Genomic DNA, 24,548 nt, shown 5'->3' on the forward strand with positions numbered 1-24,548 from the left:
ATCTCCAAGTGCCGTTTTAAGTTAATTGGCAGCATTTGAACTGTTGCCTGGATAAAAATGCTGTTTGGGCCTGAAAACTGAACGGGTTTGATCCATTCTGTCAATTTGGGCACCTGAAAACTGCTTACCCACAGACATTCGTTCGTCTGTTTAATCACCGAAAAGCACCTTACCTTTTCAAAGGTCATCATGGTATTGCCCAAAATTTTGCAAGTTCGCCGTTTTTACGCACCAATAGATTGATATGCACACGGATACCTCCACCTCGATAATAATAGTCCGATCAAAAAATCCTGATGAAGATTTTTTAAAAACTCTTAATTCAAAACCAGGCAGCTGTCAATTCTTCTCCATATTCCTGTCTTCTTTTCTTATTCTTGGGGATTCTGCTTCCCAGGTCTTTGGTTGATAAAGGTCCCTGTCAGAGAGCAGATCTTTCTGCTGCCAGGCTGGACTTGTTAGCGGCTTGCTGCTCTTTGCCGCTCTGACCAACTGTTCAAAATGTTTGATATTTATACCCCAAAAGATTGGATTGTTTCATTGGTTTTAATATTTTAAAAACACTAAATACAAACTTGATTAGCATTTGGCATCTTGGCACATTATTTAAACTGATTGGCTGAATTTGAATTTGAATTTGTCTGATAGAAACCCAGATACTGCTAGCTGTTTGACCAAATATTACATTTTTTATTTTTTCCAGTACTCTGGCCAGCCTTTCAACTCTCTTGAAGGTATAGTACACTTAAATATTCATAACACTGTCCACCCTATCTAACCCTCTGATTATCTTATATAGATCAATTCAGACAGCTCTCATCCTTCTTCTCTCGAATGAAAACAGTGAAACGACCTCAGACTTTTCTTATAAGACCTTCTCTCAAAATCAGGCAACATTCTTGTAAATCTCTTTTGATCCCTTTCCAAACGTTCCACGTCCTTCCTGTAATGCAGCAAGCAGAAATATACAGTACTCCAAGTGCGGCCACATCGGGAGTTTTGTGCACCTGCCATATGATCATGTGGCTCCAAAATTCTATTCCTCTTCCAATAAAAGCTAACATACTCTACGCCTTCTTAACAAGCCTATTAAACAGATTGGCAACATTGAGTGATCTACGTACATTGACACCGAGATCTCTCTGCTCATGGACACTGCCAAGAATCTTACCATTGGCCCAGTACTCTTTATTCATTTTACTACTTCCAAAATGAATCACCTCACACTCTTGCACATTAAACTGAAGTTGCCACCGCTCAGTCCAGCTCTGTAGCTTATCTATGTCCCTCTGTAACCTGCATCATCCTTCAGCACTATCCACACTTCACCAATCTTAGTATCATCATTAAATTTACTAACATGTCATTTTATGCCCTCGTCTAGGTAATTTATTAAAATGACAAACAGCAGTAATCCCAAAAAAGTTCCTCTGTTTTTAGTGTAGTCTGTGAAAACAGAAAACATTGCTTTTGAGCCTCTGCCGTTTTTGAGTTTTTCATCGTTATCTTGTCAGTTTCATCCTGCAAAGAGCCATCACTGAGTGTCACTCTGGTATTTTTTTTTATGTACTAGTGAAAGATAATGGTATCAGTATTTATGTTTCCGTTCATTTCCTGTCATAGCTTCTTTTAATGTTGTGTGTTAACCCTTTGCTGATTTTTTTTTGTTTGTTTTCATTAATTCATAGAAAGAGGGCATTGCTGCATAGGCCGGTATTTATTGCCCATCCTTGATTTCCCAGCGGGCAGTTAGGAGTTATCTACATTGATGTGGGTCTGGAGTCACATATCGGCCAGACCAGCGAAGGATGGCAGTTTCCTTCCCCAAAAGACATTAGTGAAACAGTTGAGCATCTCCTGACAATCTATTCATGTTCACCATCAGTCTGTTAATCCCAAATTGGAATTCAAATTCCACCATCTGCCATAGCAAGATTCGAGTCCAGCTCCCCAGAACATTATCTGGGTCTCTCGATGAGCAGTTCAGCTGTAATGCACTAGGCCACCGCCTTACCCAATCCCCGGAGCACGACTAACTTGTGCAGTATGATTTGCCCTAGTGTTTGCCCTCATGCTGTCATTGAATTCCTTATCTAGACATGGATAAATTTTCTCTGTCATGCAATTCCTCTTCTCTCACAAATATACTTTACTTGAGACGTATTTAGTATCCCCTTAAGTATTAGCCAAATTTCTTCACTGTCCTGCCTTTGACTGTTCCCCTCCTCACACCCCCCCCCCCCCCCCACCCAACACCTTCCTTAGGCCACTATAAGTATTATTACCCAACACTAAGGCTCTCGTATGTGAAACTGTTCTCACCAGTATGTTGTGGTCATTCTTTCCAAGAGGATCCTTTCCTGCAAGATCGTTTCTCATTCCTTGCTTATATCAAATCTAAAGTACCCTGCTCTCTTTTTGGCTCCATGACATGTGTTCTCAGAAACAATCCTTCATATACTCTATGATTTGTACTTGGAGCCTACCCTTTGCCAAGTTGATTCATTGATTCAATATGCACGTTTATCCCACCATTGTTACCTTGTCACGAACCCTCATTTCCGACCTCAGAAGTACTTTGGTGAGATGGTGGCTGAAGATTACTCTTCCAAAGAGGTTTCTTCAGTTTCTTTTTATTTGCAACTGGACTGATTTTAATTTGTTCCCTCGTGCCAACATGATTTCTTAATATAGTCTTGATATCATCTGTAACCAATACACCAATTCCACCTCCTTTACATTCATGTCTATCCTTTCGGAATACCGAGTACCCATGTTACAATCATCCTTACCAGGCCATACCCATTTATCTCAATACCTACTGCCAGCTCATCAATTTTATTCCAAATACTGTGTGCTTTTAGGCCTAAGGATTTTAAATAAGACTTTTTCGATTTATTTTTCCCCGTTAATTGTTTCTTGAGTACGAGCTTCCTGATCTCACACACCTCACTCCTTCACATTTCATCTTCATTTGTTAATCGCTGACATACATCTCTATCACTTATTCCAAACTCCAACTCACATTTTGGACTGATTTGATTCCTTCTCGCAGCATGGTTATGAGACTGGCCGTGCCTGATGTCCTACTCACCTCTACCTTCTGCTCCGTTCCTGACCTACTGCTTTGTTTCCCAGCCTCCTGGTTTATTAGTTTAAATCCACCCAATTTGCACGAGAAAACCTCCCCACTAGGATGTTGGTGCTCATCCAGTTAAGATGCAATCTCTCCATTTCTTAAAGCCCCCACCTGTCCTGGAAGAGTGCCCAATGATCCAGAAATCTGAAACCGTCGCCCCTGAACTCGCTCTTTTACCATATGTTAATCGTTACCTAATCCTTACCTCTTTGAAACGAGGCACTGGGTGTAATTCAGACATTACAGAGAATTGTTTTTTTTTGTCTCTCTCTCTCGCTCTCGCTCTCTCTCTCTCTCACACACACACACTTCATTACTTTGAAGAAGAATAACTGGAACCTTATAAATAATCAGAGTGATAAGTGGAATGAAGAAATTAGGTAAAGGTACGATGCGAGAAATTAGAGTAATGAAATTACTCCTGATTGATCAGAACAGACGAAGATGTGAACATATTGCAGTAATCAAAATTATGAAAAAAAAGGGTAAAACAAGAATACTTCGTTTCTCCTAGCTGGCATTACAGCATCCCAGTTTCAAGATCGTCGGCACAAGACCTTAGAGTGAGATAAGTCAAAAGCTCTTTATTGAGACAGTTGTTAGGATTTGGAATGCCCTACCTGGGAGATTTGTGAATGAAGACTCAAGAGGGAACTGGATATATATTTGAACGTTCCGAAATTAAAGGGCAACAGTGATAGAGGTGGCGAATGAGAGGATTTGGGAGACACTTCACAAGCTGATGCATACACAGTGGCCAAATAGCCTCCTTGTGTGTACTCTATCATGTACAGATGCAAGTCAAAGCCAGTATCAGATTATTTCCAGCTGTAAATGTTGGCAAATATCTGTTCATTTTGCTGCAGCATAACCATTTATAATGCAAGTATTGCAAGTTCAGCTTGATGATGAAGTCTAATTAGTACTCAACGCACGAATATTTTAAATTTTGTATCCCAACAAATAAAACAAATATTTCCTTTGCTTTGCCACAAAACTCTTTCGATAATGTCTGACTGTTCACTCACACGGATATATGTTCTTCATTCTTTTTCACATTTCAGTTTAATATTCATTCTGAAAATTGCAAGGTTTCAAATTGTTGTTCACTTCAATTTAATAACACAATTCGTTTATTTAATCTAATATTCTCTGTTCATATTGAATTATTGTCATTTTTCAATTGTTGGTAAAGAACTGAAGCTCGCACATTTAGTGAGAAATTAAACTGATCGATTATGTATAAATATGTAAGAACACAATTTCTATATGACTGTTCAATCGTTTTCTCACTCGAAAAATACAATCATTCAGAAGCCAACGACTTTCCAAATGTTGGAGCAACGATGTATTCATTTGAAAACTGACAATGAGTATGTAATTATAGCGAGTTTTGAGAAGATTTGTAGCTCAGGTTGATGTTTTGGATGTCGGCTTCTTCGCTGAGCTGGAGGTTCATTTCGAGATGTTTTACCATCTTCATCTTCAGTGGGCCTCAGGGGAACCAACGCTGAAAATTCCTGCTTTCTATTTATACGTTTGAGTTTCTTTAGGTTGGTGATGTCATTTCCTGTGGTGATGTTGTTTCCTGTGGTGAAGTCACGTCCTGTTCCTTTTCTCAGGGGTGATAGTTGAGCTCTAACTCGGTGTTTTTGCTGATAGAGTTCTGGATGAAATGCCATGCTTCTTGGAATTCTCGTGCATGCCTCTGTTTGGTTTGTCCCATGATGGGTGTGTTGTCCCAGTTGAAGTGGTGTCCTTCCTAATCCGTATGTGAGAATACTAGTGAGAGGATCATGTATTTTTGTGGTTACTTGATGTTCATGTATGCAAAAGCATGTTATTGTGATCATCACTACAGTCAGAAAACATGTTCTTTGTTCGGTATTAAATAAAATATACAATCTTAATTTTTGTATCATGAAATGTTGGCAGGAAAGTATATTTTAGTTCCATAAATATACCATTGACCTAATTGTTTTCAGAGCTGATGCAATTATTGTTTGGTTGAATAATGATAATTCACACATTTGTGAATCACAATTCACGAACATAGCAAATATCTGATTTTTTCAGATCAGATTGCAATCATAACCTACATTGAAAAAAGACATTAAAAGATTTGAATTCAGACACAGCTGCCTGTGATCCTGGGTAAGACATTTGTCTGCTCTTAAATGAATCCAGAGAGCTTCCACCTGGGTCAGGGCAGTCATTCAAACATTATTTCACAACAAATTATTTCGACTCCATCTTCGGTCTGAGGCTTGACTGGGGGCAGATGAATGGACATGGAGTGTCAGAATCACATCGCACAAGTTAATTATGGTGATTATATCTGGCCTGCCCCCCAGACTCCAAGCATCTGCTATCTGGACCACACACTGGGTAAAGACAAGTTGACAGTATTCTGCAGCACATTGTGTCTAGCAAAGAAAGCTCCAAAACCGTTTCCAATAAATGTCACCTTCACATTCACCAGTATACAAATAAAATTGTACATCTCTGTTGATGGACAAAAAATAACACATGGGTCAACCAACAAAATCTTTCTGAAGAAAACAACAGCAAATGACAAGTCCAGAATCACCTTAATAACAGAACTTGACGGATTCTGTCTGGTGTAGGTCATCACACATATATTGTACTGGTACTCAGGTGACTGTAAGAATGCACCCCAGAAGTGGACGTCTTGGCCTAACTCCCCTACAGAGCTTCCTGATCTCACACACATCACTCCCTTACACATTCAACAATTGAAAATAATCCACATACTAAGTGAAATATAGAACACTACAGTGCAGACCCTTTGGCCTTGACATCCTGCCGACACTTTATCCTACTCTAACATCAGACTTATCTACATACCCTTCATTATACTATCATTCAATTGCCTATCCAATCGTCTCTTAATATATCCCCAATGCAGCTGACTCTACTACAGTTGCCAGCAGTACATTTCCAACCATCCACCATTCTCTGTGAAAAGAACCTACCTCTGACATCTCCATTCAACCTTCCTCCACTTACCTTTAGGTTCTTCTCCCTTGTGATAGATATTTGCACCATGGGAAAAAGTATCTGGCTATCCACTCTATCTTTGCCTCTCGTCATCTTATAGACATCTATCAAGTCATCTCTCATACTTCTTTGTATTCATCAAATGCAACTTTCCAGAACTAAGTAATGGAGAAAGTGAGAACTGCAGATCCTGATGAACTGCTGATGCCCAAAGCTTTGACTCTCCTGTTCCTCAGATGCTTCCCCAATGGCTGTGCTTTGCCAGCGCCACACGTTTCGACTCTGATCCCCAGTACCTGCAGTTCTCACTTTCTCCATTACTTAGAGCTCTCCCCTCTGCACACTGAACAGGGAATTAATCAGCAGAAACTCATTGCATGTGAAGCTGACTGCTTAGTTCTGGAAAGTTGCATTTGATGAATGCAGATATTAAAAGAGAAATTGCAATTCAATAAATATTCATTCATTCCCAAAGTTACAGTTTTGGTTCATGAATTGGGCAGCTTGAGAACAAACAATGAATGACTAAAAAACTCCGTGTTATAGAGTATTCCAGGTGTTACATTCCAGGCTGGATGTCGTTTACCTTAATGCTGGGAATGTTATCGGATAAACAGAAGTGATAACGGAATGAGGTGAAATGGAGAAGTGTGATATTTTTGCCATCACAGAGATGTGTTTGAAGGAGGTCAGGGCTGACAACTCAATGTCCTGTGGTACAAGATCTAGAAGCACGACACGAGAGGTGGTAAAAGAGGAAATGGGGTTGCATTATTAATTGTGGAGTTAGTTACTGCAGTAAGGAGGATCTAATGAGACTTGGTGTTTAGAGCTCAGGATCAAAACCATGAAGACACACCGCTGGGGATATAATCCCAAACAAAAGAAAGTACAGGAGCTGATATAGAACCAATTACTGAGGTGTGCTAATACAACAATAGGATCGTTATAATCGGGCATTTCACTTCCAAACATTCATTCGGGCAGTGATAACATTTTTAAGAGGGGACAGATGCCTTGAAATTTATTCCAGGGAGCTTCTTATGTCAACGTGTAGCAGATACAACAATGGGCGTGGCTGTGCTGGGCCTCATCGTGGGGAATGAAGCCAGTCAGATGTTGCAGGCAGGATTGGGGTGAGCATGAAAGGACTAGTGACCGTGACTCCTATGTTTTGGGTTTGCTAAGGGAAAGACCCAAACATGTTTGAAAAATAAAAGCTTTTTGGATTTGGGAGACCGATTTTATGAAAATATATGACAGGATCTGGCCAAAGTACAGATGCTTCTGGGTGGAACTGCAGCAGAACAGCGTGGGGCGCGAGTTAGGGGGTCACTTGATCAAAATGCGATTGATGACAGTATCAGCCCAGCATGTTTAACCGAAGATGAATTTTAGGAACACAAGCCCAGAGAACCTTGGGTGTCGACACAAATTCCGAACAGAATTAATAAGGAAAGAAAAGATTAACGCAGTTACAAAGTGAGCAGGTCAATGGAGGTCCGAAAAGAATATAGAAAGTGTAGGGCTAAACTTAAAAAGTCAGTAGAAGAGCAGAAGTGTTGGCGGGGAGTTAAAACATTCGAATGTAGAGATTAGCAAGAATTCAAAGACATTCTTTCGGGTTATTAAGGGGAAGAGGATAACGCGGGAGAGAATGGGGAGTTTTTGGGACCAAGGGGGCAGCCTGTGCACGGAGCCAGAGAATATGTTAAACACTGACTTTCTTCCGACCTTCAGTTTGAAGAAGGAGTTCCTGGATTCAAGGAGAGTGACCGTGTGATCCTTGAGTGAATTGATACAGAAGCTGACAATGAATGGGAAGTTTTTGTGGGATAGAGAGTAGGCAAGTGCACAGACCAGGATGCGCTGTATCTTAGGCTGACGTGAGGAGATTACAGTCTCTTAACTTTTCATTTTTGTTTTGCCTCTGGCCACAGAGAAGGTGTGATAGGACAGGATAACATCTAATATTGATACAACTTTCAAACAGTGCTAGAAATACCGCATGGGGTTAAAGACCACCAAGTCTCACATCAGTGAGAGGGAAATCATTTTCGAAAATTCTGTGGGCTGTTGAGGCTGGATCATTAAATATCTTTAGGATTGAGGCAGACTGATTTTCATACAAGGCTTATGGGGAAAATATAGACAAGTGGAATGGGGGATTATCAAAATCGATCTCACCTAATTGAGTGGAAAAGCAGACTCAGTGAGCGGATAGACATATTTTTGTCCCTATGTCGAATTGTATCATTTTCACAATAGCCTTGTATTTACTGGAACATCAACCTCTCTCGCTGTGGAGTGAGACACAGTTTGGAATGCAGTCGATGGATTCAAGGAATTAATAAATGCAGTACTATTAGACAGAAAGGACCAAGGGACTGTGACAACGCAGATTGGCTGTCGGGGTGAAGATTAGCAGCAGCGCAGTTAGCACGACCAGAAGGAAAATCTCAGTAAGACATCTTCCAAGGCCAATCTGATCTTGGATGGAGAGCAGGTCGTCAGTGGCCAGGTGTCAAGGAGTGCTTAATGCCCAAGTGCTAATCACTGCAGTGTCTCCCTCCTTCTTTAACTAAAACTAAATGTGAAGGGGTAGAGAGACATGCGGTTGGTAGCAGAGTCAGTAGTAATGTTTGGCTCAAGAGGTTTTGGACAGCAGCAGCTCAGTGAAAACTACAGGGAAGCTCAAATAAAGTCCTTTCAACTTTCGTCTTGCAGCAATGGAGATGGCAGTTAGGACTGTTGAAAGTTCCTCCTACGGGATGTGGGGAGCTCAGGGAAATTCCCACAGTCCCTGGTAACTACATGTGTGGAAAATGCACCCGGCTGCAACTCCTGGGAGACCGTGTTCGGGAGCTGGAGTTGGATGCCCTCAGGATCATCTGAGATATTGAGAACTTCATAGATAAGAGCTTTCGTGTTGTGGTCACACCCAAGACTCGCCACAATCATGTTTCTGTAATGACTATAATATCCCAGTCCCGGTTAAGATCCATGCTATGAGTACATCAGGCTTACCTATCTGTCCTGTTGCATTTAAATGAAGGCAATTTAATCCAACAAGAGTCCTTGCCCCCTGTTGTTTTCAAGACAGAGAGGAAGTTGGCGACGACCTGGAATGGCAAACGGAGTTGGCAGAGAGTGCAGGAATCCCCTGTGGCAATTCCCCACGAAAACAAGTACACCGATTTGGATACTGTTCAGGGGAAATACATTCCAGGGGAAAGCAGCAGTAGCCAGGTTGGTGGCACTACCATTGACTCTGGGGCACAGTGGGAAAGGGTAACAGTTAACAGGACCTTCGAGATAGGAGAGTCGATTGTTAGAGGGACAGATTGGAGATTCTGTGGCCTCAAATGGGAATCCAGAATGTTGAGTTACCGCCCAGGTGCCGGGGTCCAGGATGTCTCCGAGCGGCTGCAGAACATTCTCAAGGGGGAGGGGGAGCAGCCAGAAATCATTATGCACGTTGCACAAATGACACAGGTAGATGTAGGAATGAGGTCGTACAGAGTGATTAGTGAGAGCTGGGAGAAAAGTTAAAAATCAGGACCTTGACGGTAGTAATCTCCTGATTACTTCCATTGTAATGAGCTAATGAAAGTAAGAACAGGAGGATATGGCAGATAAATAAGTAACTAAAGAATTGGTGCAGGGGTGGGGGGCAGAGAGATTGAGATTTTTACATTGTTGTCTTTTCTGTGACAGAGTGGTCCTGATCAGGAGGGACAGGGGGTGCATGCACTGGGAAGGGGACCAATATCTTGTTGGCGAATTTTGTTCATGCTACAAGGGAGGATTTAAACTATATTAGCGAAGAGCGATACCCTCATGATCAGGGAGGCAAGAACGAGGCTGGTAGGAGATACAGTAATCAGAAACAATAAAGTGAAGAGACAGGTCAGGCTGGAACATGATAAGGAGTAAGGAATGCCTGTTGGATTAAACGACTGTTATTTCGGTGCAAGAGGGCTGGCAGGTAAGACCAATAAACTAATGGCGTGGATAGGAACATGGGATTGGGATAATATAGCCTTTATAGAAACATGGCTAAGCGAGGGTCAGGACTGGCAGCTTAACGCATCAGGTACAGGTGCTTTAGGCGGGACATGGATGGTGGAAGGAGGGGAGGAGGAGTTGAATTTCTGATTAAGGGGATTATCACAGCAGTAATCAGAGATAAAATAACTGGCCAATCATCCAGTGAGGCTTCGCGGGTGGATTTAAGAAGTAGGAAGTGAATGATGATGTCACCGGGGTTGTACTATAGGCCTCCAAGTAGTTAACGTGAATTTGAGTAACAAATATGCAGGGACAAGGGAGACATGCAGGAGCAATATGGTTGTCATAAGAGTGGATTTTAATTTTTGTAACAGACTGAGACTGCCAGAGCGTGAAGGAATTTGATGGAGTGGGATCCGATAAGTGAATTCAGGAAAGTTTCCTCCAGCAGTATGTAGAGGGTCCTACTTGGAAAGGGGCAAAACTCGAACAACTCTTGGGAAACAGAGCAGGATAGGTGACTGAGGTGACAGTGGGGGGAATGTTGATGGGATTGGACAGGATCTTGCAGGGGTCGACTGGAGTAATTTGTTTGCAGGTAAATGGCCCGCTGGCGAGTGGGAAGCCTTTAAACATGAGATAGCTAGAGTTCAAGGTATATATGTTTCTGTGACGGTGAAGGGCAAGGTTGGCAGGAATGGGCAACCCAGGATGACAAGAGATATTTAGGCATTGACTGGAAAAAAGAGGGATGCGTGGCTCAGGCACAGGCAACTAGGATCAAGGGAGTCCCTGGCGCACAATAAGGGATATAGGAGTTTACCTTTGATGGAAATCAGGAGGGCGACAAAGTGGATATGAAAGAACCTTGGCGGAGAAGATTAGGATGAATCCAAAGAGGCACTTTAAGAATATGTGAGAAGTCTGGTTGAATTTATAACACAGATGGCAAGCTGGAAGATTAAGTCCAATCCCAAGATCCTGTGCTTAAACAAAGTAGACAACAACAGGATGAGGCAGTAATTTTTCAAAGTGCACATCAAAATTATATACATTAGTGAAAAGGAAGGACTGTAGGAAAAGGAGTAATCTGCTGTTTGTGTCTAAGGAAATAAGGGAGTCTATCAAATTGAAATAGAAGGCATACAAATTGGCAAAGACCAAGGAGAAACTAGGAGATTAGAAACAGTTTAATGATCAACAAAAAGCTTGATGGGATTTTGACTGGGTATACAAATGAGCAGCTATCCCCAGATCAAGAATAGCAGTTTACACTGCTTGAGGAAACCTATTGCGTGGGGAACATATGGCCTATTTAATTGTTGAAGTACTTATCTGAAGAAGTCTGTCAGCATAGTGATGAACCTGATAAAGTTAAAAATTACATCGTGCTTGGAAAGCTAGTGCTTCCTAATAAACCTGTTGGACGATAACCTAGTGTCGTGTGATTTTTAACTTTGTCCACCCCATTCCAAGACCGGCTCCTCCACATGAGAATCCTGACAGACAACCTCACCGAAACTGAAGCACCTGTCAAGTACTTGACTGAGCCACGGAGGTGTTGGGAGGGGTGTGTTGTTTAAACACAAAGTGCTGAATTGAACTAGACTTTTTAAACTGCCGTTGCCACAGAGATAATCCTGACAACCAGCCTCCATGCAAAGCCACAAAGCACGTTAACATGGACGTGGCTGTGTCTCAGTACTTTTCCAGTCACACTGAGATTTGAAATATTTGCCCACGGACAGAGTGCATACCTTTCCTTCCAGAGGAAAAGGCCAATGATATTCAGATCGGCACAGATCAAGTAACCATGAGATCTGAACATGAAGTTCAATTTGAATTTCTCATCTGCAAATCCACCCTTTCCGTACCCTACAACAGAAAAACATAATTCACCATTGTTAATACAGGATGGAACTTTATAAGACAATGATAGTATTAAATTGTAGTTTCCTTGTTCCCCCAAAGCTTTAAATCTCAGTCTCACAATTTCTCTCTCTTGTTAACTGAAATCCAAACTAGTCTCATCCCTCCTTTCCTCCACACCCCGTTCTCACAATCTCTCTCCTCGCCTTGCATTCAGTTTCCAAGCTGCTGTCTGCAGACTCAGAACCAAATCAATGGGTTTGACTTGGAGCCTCCAGGGTGTTGGTGAATCCTCCCCACCCCCCCATCTCCAAGAACCCCCATTCTCTGATGAGAACCATTCTGCATACACTGGCCAAATCATATCTGGTTTAACTAAAATTAACCAAATTAGAACTCTAATTAGAGGCCCATCCTTATCATTTTCCATAACAATCCTGACTATTCATAAGAGTTCTGAAAACTTGCTGCAAAATGCTCCCCCATTGATACTTTGACCACTCGTCAGGACACCAGGAAAAGGGCTATTCCCCTGGGTCGTGTCCTCAGAAGAAAGAAGGAAGGGAGCTGCTAATGACAGATTAATCCCACACATCCACAGCCTCCCTCCCTGGCACTGACCCACCCTGCACATACGCCAACAACTGGCCAGCACTGCGCCCGTGCACTGATCTCCCTTCCTACGGAACATGCTCTCGATCACACAGGAGCCTGGATGATTGCTATCGGCTGCTGCCCAATAGAGTGGAGGGGGCGGGGCTGGAGAACAGGAAATAATGGGATTGTAAACAATGAATTAATGTGGAGGACACTGGGGGATGGACAGGTCTATGAGGGACAGGATCAGTGCAGCAGCAGGAGGGGATCCTGGACAAACTGAGCAATGGGAGAGTCTGACAGGAGAGAAACTACAAGAAGATTCTGTTTGGAGGCTCAGGCAGGGACAGCTTGGAAACAGTATGGCCTGGTGGCTTGGGCATGTTTTCTAATCATCCTCTTCAAAACCGCTGTTACCAAACTCTGAACCCGATCCTCTTGGTCCAGAGGAAAGGACACTACCACCATTTCATAGTGGGTGGTGGAAAGAAAGGAAGATTTGCTCAACCTCACTCACATGGAAACTCCATGAGCTTCTCGTACTTCCTGTCTACGGTGGGGCTGGAGGAGACAGAGCAGGTGGGAGGGGGTCGGGATATTGGGACTGCCTTTCAAAAGGAACTCACCTGTGTTGGTGTTATTAACAAGACTCAATACGCAGTCACCAACACAAAGCTGGTGTACGTGAACGTTATCCAGACTATTAACTCCTGTTACTGGGCGACGCAGACCCCAATGTACAGAGTTAAGTCCTGGATATCAATAACAGTCTTGCGCGTGGGAAATCATGTCTCATGAACTGGACTGAGTTTACTGAAGAAGTAACAAAGTGGATTGATGAGGGCAGAGCGGTGAACATGATCTTCATGGACTTGAGAAAGGCGTTCGACAATGTTCCGCATGGGAGATTGGTTCGCAAGGTTAGATCTCATGTAATACTGGGAGAACTAGTCATTTGAATATAGAACTGGTTCAAAGGTCGAAGACAGAGAGTGGTGGTGGAGTGATGCTTTTCAGGCTGGAGGCCTGTGACCAATGGAATGTCACAAAGATTGGTGCTGAATCCACTACTGTTTGCCATTTACATCAATGTGAACATAAGAGGTATTGCTAGCATGTTTGCAGATAACACCAAAATTGGCAGTGTAGTGGACAGTGAAAAAGATTACCTCAGAGTACAACGGGATCTGGATCAGATGGGCGAATGGGCTGAGGCGTTCAGTTTACAAAAATGTGAGATGCTGCATTTCAGGAAAGCAAACCTGAGCAGGACCTTTGCAGTTAATCGTAAGTTCCTGGGGAGTGTTGCGAAACAAAAAGACCTTGGAGTGCAGGTTCATAGTTCCTCGAAAGTAGAGTCACAGGTGGATAGGATCGTGAAGAAGGCAGTGGGTAAGCTTTGCTTTATTGGTCAGAGAATGTAGTATAGGTGTTGGGATGTCATTGTGGCTGTACAGGACATTGATTAGGCAACTTTTGAAATATTCCAGCAATTCTGGTCTCCCTCTTATCGGAAGGATCTTCTCAAACTTGAAAGGGGTCAGAAAAGAATTACAAGGATGTTGCCAGCGTTGGATAGGGTGTTTTCCCTGCAGCGACGGAGGCTGAGGGGTGACCTGATAAAGATTTATAAAATCAGCCGGTCATGTGTAGGGCAAATAGACAAGGTCCTTTCCCTTGGGGTATACAGAACTAGGTGAGAGGGAGGGGAGAGTAGGCAGAGAGGATGGGCTGAGGGTGGGGGGAAAGAGAGGATGTGGGGATTGAGGGTGGTCGCACAGGTGAGGATAGAGATGGGGACAGGGGAGGACAGGCAGAGGCAGGGGAGAATCAGAGAACGGGGAGTGGAACAGAGGGGGAGGGAAACAGAGAGACGGGAACAGAGAGTTATTTTATGGATCTACAACTCAACCCTGTTCCTGTTTTCTCCTCCTCACTTTCAATCCCTCTGAAGAGCTCAGAACTGCATAGTTCCTGGAAAGTCCAGTTTCAGGGAGACTGGGTGCTGAAGACTGCATTTCGGACGCTGACCTTTATTGGTCTGTGCACTCATCAATCAAGGGACCTGGGTTCGATTCCACTCTGTGTCATGTTTGCACATTCTCCCTCTGTGTTTGCACGGGCATCCTCTGGGCGCTCTGGTTTCCTCAAAAAATCCAAAGACGTGCAGGTTAGGTGGATTAACTGTGGGTAATGCTGGGTTACATGGTTCAGGTGGGATGCTATTCCGATGGTTGGTCACGTCTCATGGGCTGAATGGGCTGCTTCCACACTGTAGGGATTCTGTCACTGAGTATAAGAGTTAGGAGGTCACGTTGTGGCTGTACAGGGCATTGGTGAGGCCAGTTTTAGAATACTACTTAACAGTGTTAAACGGACTGTTAAGCTAGAAGAGATACCTGTTAGGAAGGAAGATGTGTTGGACATTTTGAACAACTTGAGGATAGACAAGTCCCCCGGGCCTGACGGGATATATCCTAGGTTTATGTGGGAAGCAAGAGAGGAAATTACAGTACAGTTGGCAATGATCTTCTCGTCTTCACTGGCAACGGCGGTGGTACCAGGGGGACTGGAGAGTAGCGAATGTTGTGCCCCTGTTCAAAAAAGGGAATAGAGATAACCCCGGGAATTACAGGCCAGTTAGTCTTACTTCTGTGGTAGGCAAAGTAATGGAAAGGGTACTGAGGGATAGGATTTAAGAGTATCTGGAAAGACACTGCTTGATTAGGGACAGCCAGCACGGATTTGTGAAGGGTAGGTCTTGCCTTACAAGTCTTATTGAATTCTTCGAGGAGGTGACCAAGCATGTGGATGAGGGTAGAGCAGTGGATGTCGTGTACATGGATTTTAGTAAGGCATTTGATAAGGTTCCCCGTGGTAGGCTTGTGCGGAAATTCAGGAGGCATGGGATAGAGGGAAACTTGGCCAATTGGATAGAAAACTGGCTAACCGGTCGAAGGCAGAGAGTGGTGGTAGATGGTAAATATTCAGCCTGGAGCCCAGTTACAAGTGGAGTTCCGCAGGGATCAGGTCTGGGTCCTCTGCTGTTTGTAATTATTATTAATGACTTAGATGAGGGAGTCGAAGGGTGGATCAGTAAATTTGCAGATGATACGAAGATAGGTGGAGTTGTGGACAGGGAGGAGGGCTGTTGTCGGCTGCAGAGGGACTTAGATATGATGCAGAGCTGGGCTGAGGAGTGGCAGATGGAGTTCAACCCTGCCAAGTGTGAGGTTGTCCATTTTGGAAGAACAAATAAGAATGTGGAATACAGGGTTAATGGTAGGATTCTTAGTCAGGTGGAGGAACAGAGGGATCTTGGGGTCTATGTACATAGATCTTTGAAGGTTGCCACTCAGGTGGATAGAGTTTGTAAGAAGGCCTATGGAGTATTATCGTTCATTAGCAGAGGAATTTAATTCAAGAGTCGTGAAGTGATGTTGCAGCTGTACAGGACTTTGGTTCGGCCACAGTTGGAGTACTGTGTGCAGTTCTGGTCGCCTCACTTTAGGAAAGATGTGGAAGCTTTGGAGAGGGTGCAGAGAAGATTTACCAGGATGTTGCCTGGAATGGAGAGTAGGTCGTACGAGGATAGGTTGAGAGTTCTCGGCCTTTTCTCGTTGGAACGGCGAAGGATGAGGGGTGACTTGATAGAGGTTTATAAGATGATCAGAGAAATAGATAGAGTAGACAGTCAGAAACTTTTTCCCCGGGTACAACAGAGTGTTACAAGGGGACATAAATTTAAGATGAAGGGTGGAAGGGATAGGGGAGATGTCAGGGGTGGGTTCTTTACCCAGAGAGTGGTGGGGGGATGGAATGCGCTGCCCGTGGGAGTGGTAGAGTCAGAATCATTGGCGACATTTAAGCGGCATTTGGAGAGGTACATGGATGGGTGCTTAATCTAGGTTAGAAGTTCGGCACAACATCGTGGGCCGAAGGGCCTGTTCTGTGCTGTATTGTTCTATGTTCTACATTCAATTCTAGTCTCCCCGATTTCAGGAAGATAGGACCCAGCCCCATAATAACAAGTTCCTGGGAAGTGTTGACGAACAAATACACTGTGCAGAGTTGTTTGATAGTTCCTTGAAAGTGGGGCTGAAGGTAGACAGGTCGGTGAAGGTGGTGTTTGGTATGCTACCTGTTATTGGGCAGTTCATTGAGTTTAGGAGTTAGGAGATCATGGTTCGGTTGTACAGTTTATTAGCTCAGCCACTTTTGGAATGTCCAGACTACTTTACATTCTAGTCTCCCTGCTGCAGGAAAGATGTTGGGAAACCTGAAAAAGTCCAGAAAAGATTTATAAGGGTGCTGCCAGTATGGAAACATGTGAACCATAAGGAGGGGCTGAGGAGATTTTGCCTGGAGTAGTTGATGTTGTGGGATGGCATTATACAACGTCTTCAAAACTGCAATGTTTCCTGCAACTGTCATAATTTAAGATGCTGCCAGACCTGCTGAGGATCTCCAGCAATTTTTTGTTTTGTTTATATTTCAGATTTCTACGATTTTGCTGAGGCACTTAGAGTCATAGACATTTAAAAGGCCTCATATTTTGTTGACTCTCACCCCTGGGATGGCAGGACTGATGGATGAAGAGGACTCAATCCTCGTTTAATTCTCCTTTCCTTTGTCTTTCTGAGCTGTTGTCTGCATCACGAATACTCTCTCTCCCATTCCCTGACCTGAATCTGGCCCATCTAAGCCACCCTTTAGCTCCCAACCCCCTGCCAAACTAGTTACAATCTCACCAATGGAACTGGCAATCACCCCACCAAGAGATTTCTCCCAGCCCTGCCCAGGGGTAACCAATCAAGCTGGTACAAGTCTCACCTAGCCCAGAACCAGTCGCAGTGCCTGGAAAATCTAAACCCTTCTCTAGTACACCATTTCTCCAGCCACACATCCAGCTGATCTATCCTCTTGTTCCTGCTCTCACTAGCACATGGCACTGGGTGTAAGTCTGACATTATTACTTTTCATTTGAATATATCTCTGATTTTCCTTTATACATATTTCAGGCCCTCATCCCTTTGTTTCGCAATGTCGTTGGTATCTGTGTGTTCCACAACCATTGGTTATTTACCCTCCAGCTGCAGAACTCACTGTAGCCACTCCATGCTATGACGGATCCTAGCACTAGGGAGGTCACATGTCATCCTTGATTCATGTCTGTGGCCACAGAAGTACCTGCCCTTACTCTGATGATTGATCCCATGTCACTATCGCCCTGCAACTGTCTTTCCTCCTGTTCGGTGCAGCAGAGCTATCTGTGGTGTCATGACCCTGGCTGTTGCTGATTTCCCCGAGAGGCCACCCCACCCATTCACCCCCAACAGAATTCCAACTGGTATACAGTATCTGTTTGAGAATGGGATTATCAATGGGGACTCCTGCACTCCCTTGCTGAGCCTTTAACTTGATGTGATGGTCACCCATTCCCTTTGTGCCTGTGTAACCCTCACCTGCAGTGTGACGAACTCACTAAACGTGCTGTCCATAATATTCTCAGTATCATAGATGGTCCACAGTGAGTCCACTCACAGCTCCAGGTCTGAAAAGCAGTTTCCCAGTAGCGCAGGTGGACACACTTCCTACACACATTGACGTCAGGGACACTAGAAGCGTCCCTTATTTCCCACATTGTACAAGAGGAGCCCGCCACGGGTCTGAGGGTTCCTGTCTCAATGTCTCTCTAGATTCAGCTAGTTACTCCCATTAAGAGAATTTAAAAGTGCTTTCAACCTTCCTTCACTTCAAACATGTCCATTATAATCAATAGCCCCAATCTTTACTTAAGCTGATATATTATACTTTAAAAATTGTTAACAAATACTCCACAGTGTCGCTTACAAATTGGCTGTTCCCATTGGGACCATGCGAAATTCTGAATGGCCTGAACTAAAACTGAGTTTCAGCTTCACCTTCTCCCTGTCTCATCTCCCTCTGTTTTCACCCAACTCCAAAACATTCTCATTGAGCCAAGCAGCACTCAGCGTCAACATGGCCTTCAGCAATTTCTGGATGAACAGATAATTGTCAGAATCTGTAAAATTCCACCTGAAAAGTTACTGGAATTTGAGTCCATAAGAAATTTTAATGGGAAATTTACAGGGAATTGAAAATAAGGAGTTCACAGGTTAAAGTCATGAAGTGGTTGACTGGGTCTAAACATGACAGTTCCTGCAAAGAGTCGAGGTGTAGTTTGGATAAATCTATGTTCCCTCTCAGACCAATATCTCCTTCCCGTGCTGCACTGCCCAGAACAGAGCACATACCCCAAGGGTGATCCAACCATGAATTTGCTTGACAAAAATATGAGAGTCTGGAATAGGGTGGTTCTGGAAAAGCACAGCAGTTCAGGCAGCATCCGAGGAGCAGTAAAATCGACGTTTCGGGCAAAAGCCCTTCATCAGGAATAGAGAAAGGGTGCCTAAAGGGTGCAGAGATAAATGAGAGGAGGGTGAGGGTGGGGAAAACGTAGGAAAGAGTACAATAGGTGCGTCGGGTGATGCTGAAGGTGATGGGTCAGAGAGGAGGGTGGAGTGGATAGGGAGAAAGGAAGATCGGCAGGTAGGACAAGTCATGGGACAGTGCTGAGCTGGACGTTTGGAACTGGGGTGAGGTGGGGGAAGGGGAAATGAGGAAACTGGTGAAGTCTACATTGATGCCCTGCGGTTGAAGTGTTCAAAGGCGGAGGATGAGGCGTTCTTCCTCCAGGCGTCGAGTGGTGAGGGAGCGGCGGTGAAGGAGGCCCAGGACCTCCATGTCCTTGCTGAGTGGGAGGGGAGTTGAAATGTTGGGCCACAGGACATTGTTTTTACCTAAAAATATGAGCTACCTTTCGACAGACAGAACCGACAAACCTTTCTCGTTCCACAGTTAAATGCCAATGATATTCAGATCCTGATGACTCTGCTGACTGTAGAAACATGCTTTTGATATCCCAGTCTCAATTATTCTCAATTAATATCTGATAAAAAAAAATCACAAGACAAAGCTCACAGTCAGTGCAAGATGAATATCAAAGACAAATATTTCCCTGGTATGTGTTTGATGTGTAAATGTTTCTCTTCAAATCGCCCTGCCCCCATCAGGAAGAGGACATGTCCATGCGCCTCGCTGTACCTTGTCCCCAATAAAGATGGCGGCTATAACCCAGGATCTATCATTGCCTGAGGGTCACAGACATTTTCCCATTTGCTGCAAACGTGGGAGCAGGAGTTTCTAATTCAGGACTAGCGACCTGTACAAAGTGTAATTAAACCCCTCCCAGTCTATCCTGATACATTTCATTCGGTTTCCGTTGCCACTTCCCCTTTCCCGTTTCCACCTCCTTCACACACCAAGGGTCATTCTGGTACCTGTGACCCTTCCTTCGATCCGATTGAAGGAATTCTAAACTTTCCCAGCTACCGTGTGGAAACAGGGCCATCAGCCCAACTAGCTCACACCCACCCTCCGATGATTATCCCACCCAAACCCATTCCCCGACCCTATTACTCTACATTTCCTCTGACTAATGCACCTAAACTATGCATCCCAGAACACTACGGGAAATGTAGCTAGTCCAATTTACCGAACCTGCATACCTTTGGACTGCAGGAGATAGGGGATAAAGAGTAAATAATAAGTTGAGATGGAGTGCAAAGAGAGACAGGAAAGACAAAAGAGTGGATAATGACCTTGCTGGGAGGGTGCATAGCTGTTAATGGAGGGGACAGGAACCTGTGTCTGGCAGCATCTCAGTGGCGGTGGTGGAAATGGTGGCTGATGATCTACGTTCTGCTGCAAAAACAGACCCTGAGCTTCCAGTTGCCTGCCACTTTAACACACGAGCCTGTTCCCTGGCCAACATCTCTGTCTCAAGCTTACTGCAGTGTTCCAGTGAAACTTGATCCAAGCTGGCAGAACACTCCAGAACATACCAAATTGCCTCCTCTTTCAAGGATTCACAATTTCCCCTCCCATGTGGTCAACAATGCTCTCCAGTGTATCTCCTCCACCTCCTGCACCTCTACTCTTGAACCCCACACCTCCAACGCAACAAGGATAGAACCCCCCAGTCCTCACCTTCCACCCAGATACAACACATCATCCTCTGCCAGTTCCACCACCTACAATCAGACCGCATCATCAGAGATATATTTCCCTTCCCACCCCTTTCAGCATTCCACAAAGACCATTTCCTCTGCGACTCCCTCATTAGATCCATGCTCCCCACCAACCCACCCTCCACTCCCAGCACCTTTGCTTGCCAGTTCAAGAGGTGTAAAACCTGTGCCCACACCTTCACCTCACGTCAATCCACGGCTCTAAAGGATCCTCCCACATCCAGCAGAGATTCCCTGCACATCCAGATACCTCACCTATTTTATCCTTTGCTCTCGATGTGGTCTCCTCTACATTGGGGAATCAGGACGCCAACTTGATTCAGAGAACATTTCTGGAACACATGCACCAAACAACTCCACCACCCTGTGGCCGACCACTTCAACGCCCTCTCCCACTCCACCAAGGACATGCAGGTTCTGGGCTGCCTCCATCGCCAAATCCCGGCCACCCGACGCCTGGAGGAATAACACCTTATCTTCCATCTTGGGACCCTTCAACCACACAGCATCAAGGTTTGCTCATCTCCCCTCCCCCCACCTTATCTCAGATCCAACCCTCCAACTTGACACTGGCCTCTTGAACTGTCCCACCTGTCCATCTTCCTTCCCAATTATCCACTCCAACCTTTCATCATTACCTCCCATCTACATCGACCTATTGCCTTCCGAGTTCCCATCCCACCAACCCCACACACCCCTCTTATTTACCTCTCAGCCCTCTTACCTTTGGAGAGCTGATGAGTGAAGCAGCCTCCTTTCAGCATTTACAATTCTGTGAACATTTCATTCTCAGCCCTCCAAGGAAATATCAGGGCAGGGTTTGTAAAGAGATCAGATTGAATGAGGGTCTCAGTGAACAAAAGTGAGACACAGATACAGAGAGGTTTTGGGATGGATTGATTCAAATGTTATCAATTTGCACGGCTGACAACAATACAGAAGGTACAAATGGGAGTGATCAAGAGAGTGGAATTAGAGCAGCAAATAAATGTTAAACATTTATGGAGCTAAAGGGGTTGCTGGGTAAAGATACCACAGTTAGTGCTGATTTCATTCCAGGCACACCAGCCAGGGCACACACCCTTGCTGTGTCTTCCATATTGATCTCTTTAAGATTTTTGTTCATTTGAAGTGTTTCATGTTTAGATAGTCCAGAGAAGACAGCTTCATTCTCCTCAATCTATTCTGCCAAGGCAATGCTGCTGTTAGAATTCAAGTCACTATGGCGTGTTACTGGCTGCTTCAAGGACTGGAACTGACAATTGAGACTGAAAGGTTTCTGTATAAAATATCTTCAATTGTATTGCCAGACACATGAGGGGCTTTAAGAAAAAGAACTAAAATGATGGGCACTGAGTGTCAGAGTGCCTACTGTTGTGGGGACATTCTGTTCAGATCCAATCTATTGGTAATTGTTAGAATTGACTTATCCTGGCTCCAGAGAAGTGGGCAGAGCGTTATAACGGTCATCGAAGATGGTAACAAATTTCCCAGAGGTTACAAATCGTTAATGACAGAGTAGGCATGTGTTCTGCTGGTAAAATGTATAAATTTATTCACAATGGCTCCAATTTACTTTCAGAAACAAGTGAGAGAAAAGCACATTACTGAAGTCTGTGCATTAGTCCAAATTTAGACGTTCAGGAGAGCTGAAGGGAGAGCTGGTGTTGGGAGTTGTAGTAATGATAGGAAAAAACTTGTTTCACAGACAGAGAGAGTTCACAGGTGGAAAACTCAGCTTTAACATCACATCAACTGCAGAGTCGTCCAATTCTGCAGGTCCTGATCCTTATCAGTAATATAAAAGTGGAAAGCAGCATTCCTAGCTCAGAGAAATCATTCCCATGTTAGGCAGCTGGTCGAATATTGAACCAGTCATGTGATCTGGGAAGACACCAATGTAACGGGACAAGGGCGAAGCTGTGTAAATGTAAAGAAATTTACTTACCCCTCCCAGTGGGACACTCACTGACACAGTCACACTGGGGAGAGGCTGTTCACCTGCCTCACGTATGGGAAGGGATTTACTCGATCTTACAATCTGCTGAGGCACCAGAGGGGGTACACAATGGATTCAGATCCTTCACCTGCTCCATGTGTGGGAAAGGATTCACTCTGTCCTCTGATCTGCTGAAACACCAGCGAGCTCACTCTGGAGAATGACTATTCACTTGCTCCCAATGTGGCGAGATTCACTCAAATGCACCACCTGCTGTGACCCCAATGAGCCCACATAGAGGAGAGGCCATTCAGATAGTCAGTGTGTGAGAGGGGCTTCAGTGATTCATCCTGACCCCCTGAGACACCAGCGGGTTCACACTGGGTAGGAGCTGTTTCCCTCTCTGTGTGACAAGGGATTTGCTGAGACTGAACACGACTGAGAGACCAGTGAGTGCTCACAGGGAAGTGGGCATCCACTTGCTCCCTGTGGACTGCAGGACTCTGATTCTGATGTTACTGTCCATCAGAGTCAGGAGTGGACCTTGTACATGATGACAATGTTGGAGTACTGATGTTGTTGTTAACCACATTAACTGGGCTGGAGTTGACTGAACTTACATTGCCACTTTCTGAACCTCAGGATGCCTCTCTGGGCAGTAGGTCACCACACACAGCAATGTGACAAGGAGCAGGGTTCATCTGTATTGATTTAAATTGTGATCATAGCACTGCTGTCTCACAGCACCAGGTAAAAGGTTGGAGTCCAGCCTTGGTCAATGGCCTATGTGGGGTATCCACATTCTCCCCATAATAGTGTGGGTCCCCTCCATGTGCGCTGGTTTTCTCCCACAATTCAAAGATATGCAGGTTAGGTGGATCGGTCGTCATAAATTGTCCACAGTGTTCAGAATTTGCAGACTAAGTGTATCAGCCATGGGAAATGCAGTGTTACAGGGATGGAGTGCTCTGGGCGGGATGTTCTTCAGATGGTTGGTGGGATTTGATGGACCAATGCTCTCCTTCAACACTGTAGGGATTATATTCTATGATTGAGGATAAAGAATATTCTCAGGGTCGCCTTGGAGGAGGGACATGTGATGTGTATCAATGCTCTTAATGCCATTAGATAGAGGTGGGCACCGCAGGGGATACAGTGCTTTATCTCCACCGCCACCGCCACCCCCTCACCCCCAACTCTACTTTGATTTAGCCCCTTCCCACTCTGTCACTTGTAACGGTTTGCTTTGCCCATAATGGGCTTTGTTTGTAAATATTCAACTGACGACACTGGTGTGCTACTGCTGGTGACTAAATGTTAACAAAAAGCAAAATAATGGAATAATGATGTTGATGGTGGGAAGGTTGCTCAGCTGTGTGAGATAACACTTCTGGGTAGGAGAAATGGGAGAAAAATGCTTCACAGCTCACAGAACGAGAACTGAAAGTAGTTAAATCATACCAAAGATCCAGAGAGAGAAGGAATGTTTCCCTGGAGTTTGAGTAACTGAAAAGTGATGGCGCCCGGGAGTAGACAGGATTTTGTTTAAAGGGCATTTGAAATTTTAAAAACTGTCATATGCAGATAGTTTCAATTCTTTAAGTTTTATTTATTGTGCAATAAATTTGTACTTTTTAAAAAAATTCAAATTCACAAACCTTGTGTTAAAGACAAATGTTAAATAAAATCCATCAAACCATTCCTCACTGAAAACTGAGGTGGAAGTGCAATCTCCTGCAGAATCCCTGCCCTGACTACTTCTTCCTACCCCGGCTCCATGGCTATATACATACCTGGGAGATAGCAGCAGAAGGCCATTCGGCCTTTGAATCTGGCTCCACCATTCAACGGGAAACAG

General features: G+C 44.2%; 1 long non-coding RNA gene across 2 annotated transcripts; it reads right to left on the bottom strand.

Annotated features, from left to right (window-relative positions):
• Positions 1-4,594: 4,594 nt before the first annotated feature.
• On the bottom strand, positions 4,595-24,530 carry LOC140486877 (uncharacterized). Of its 2 annotated transcripts, none has more exons than XR_011962661.1 (4): positions 24,484-24,530; positions 19,504-19,610; positions 11,929-12,046; positions 4,595-4,921 (listed from the first exon to the last, which is right to left on the bottom strand). It is a non-coding gene; the product is annotated as an uncharacterized lncRNA (long non-coding RNA). The 2 variants fall into 2 exon arrangements; XR_011962660.1 differs by lacking the exon at positions 4,595-4,921 and adding an exon at positions 5,492-5,644.
• Positions 24,531-24,548: the final 18 nt, after the last annotated feature.

This window comes from Chiloscyllium punctatum, chromosome 16, assembly GCF_047496795.1.
Source record: "Chiloscyllium punctatum isolate Juve2018m chromosome 16, sChiPun1.3, whole genome shotgun sequence".
NCBI classification, from domain to species: Eukaryota; Metazoa; Chordata; class Chondrichthyes; order Orectolobiformes; family Hemiscylliidae; genus Chiloscyllium; species Chiloscyllium punctatum.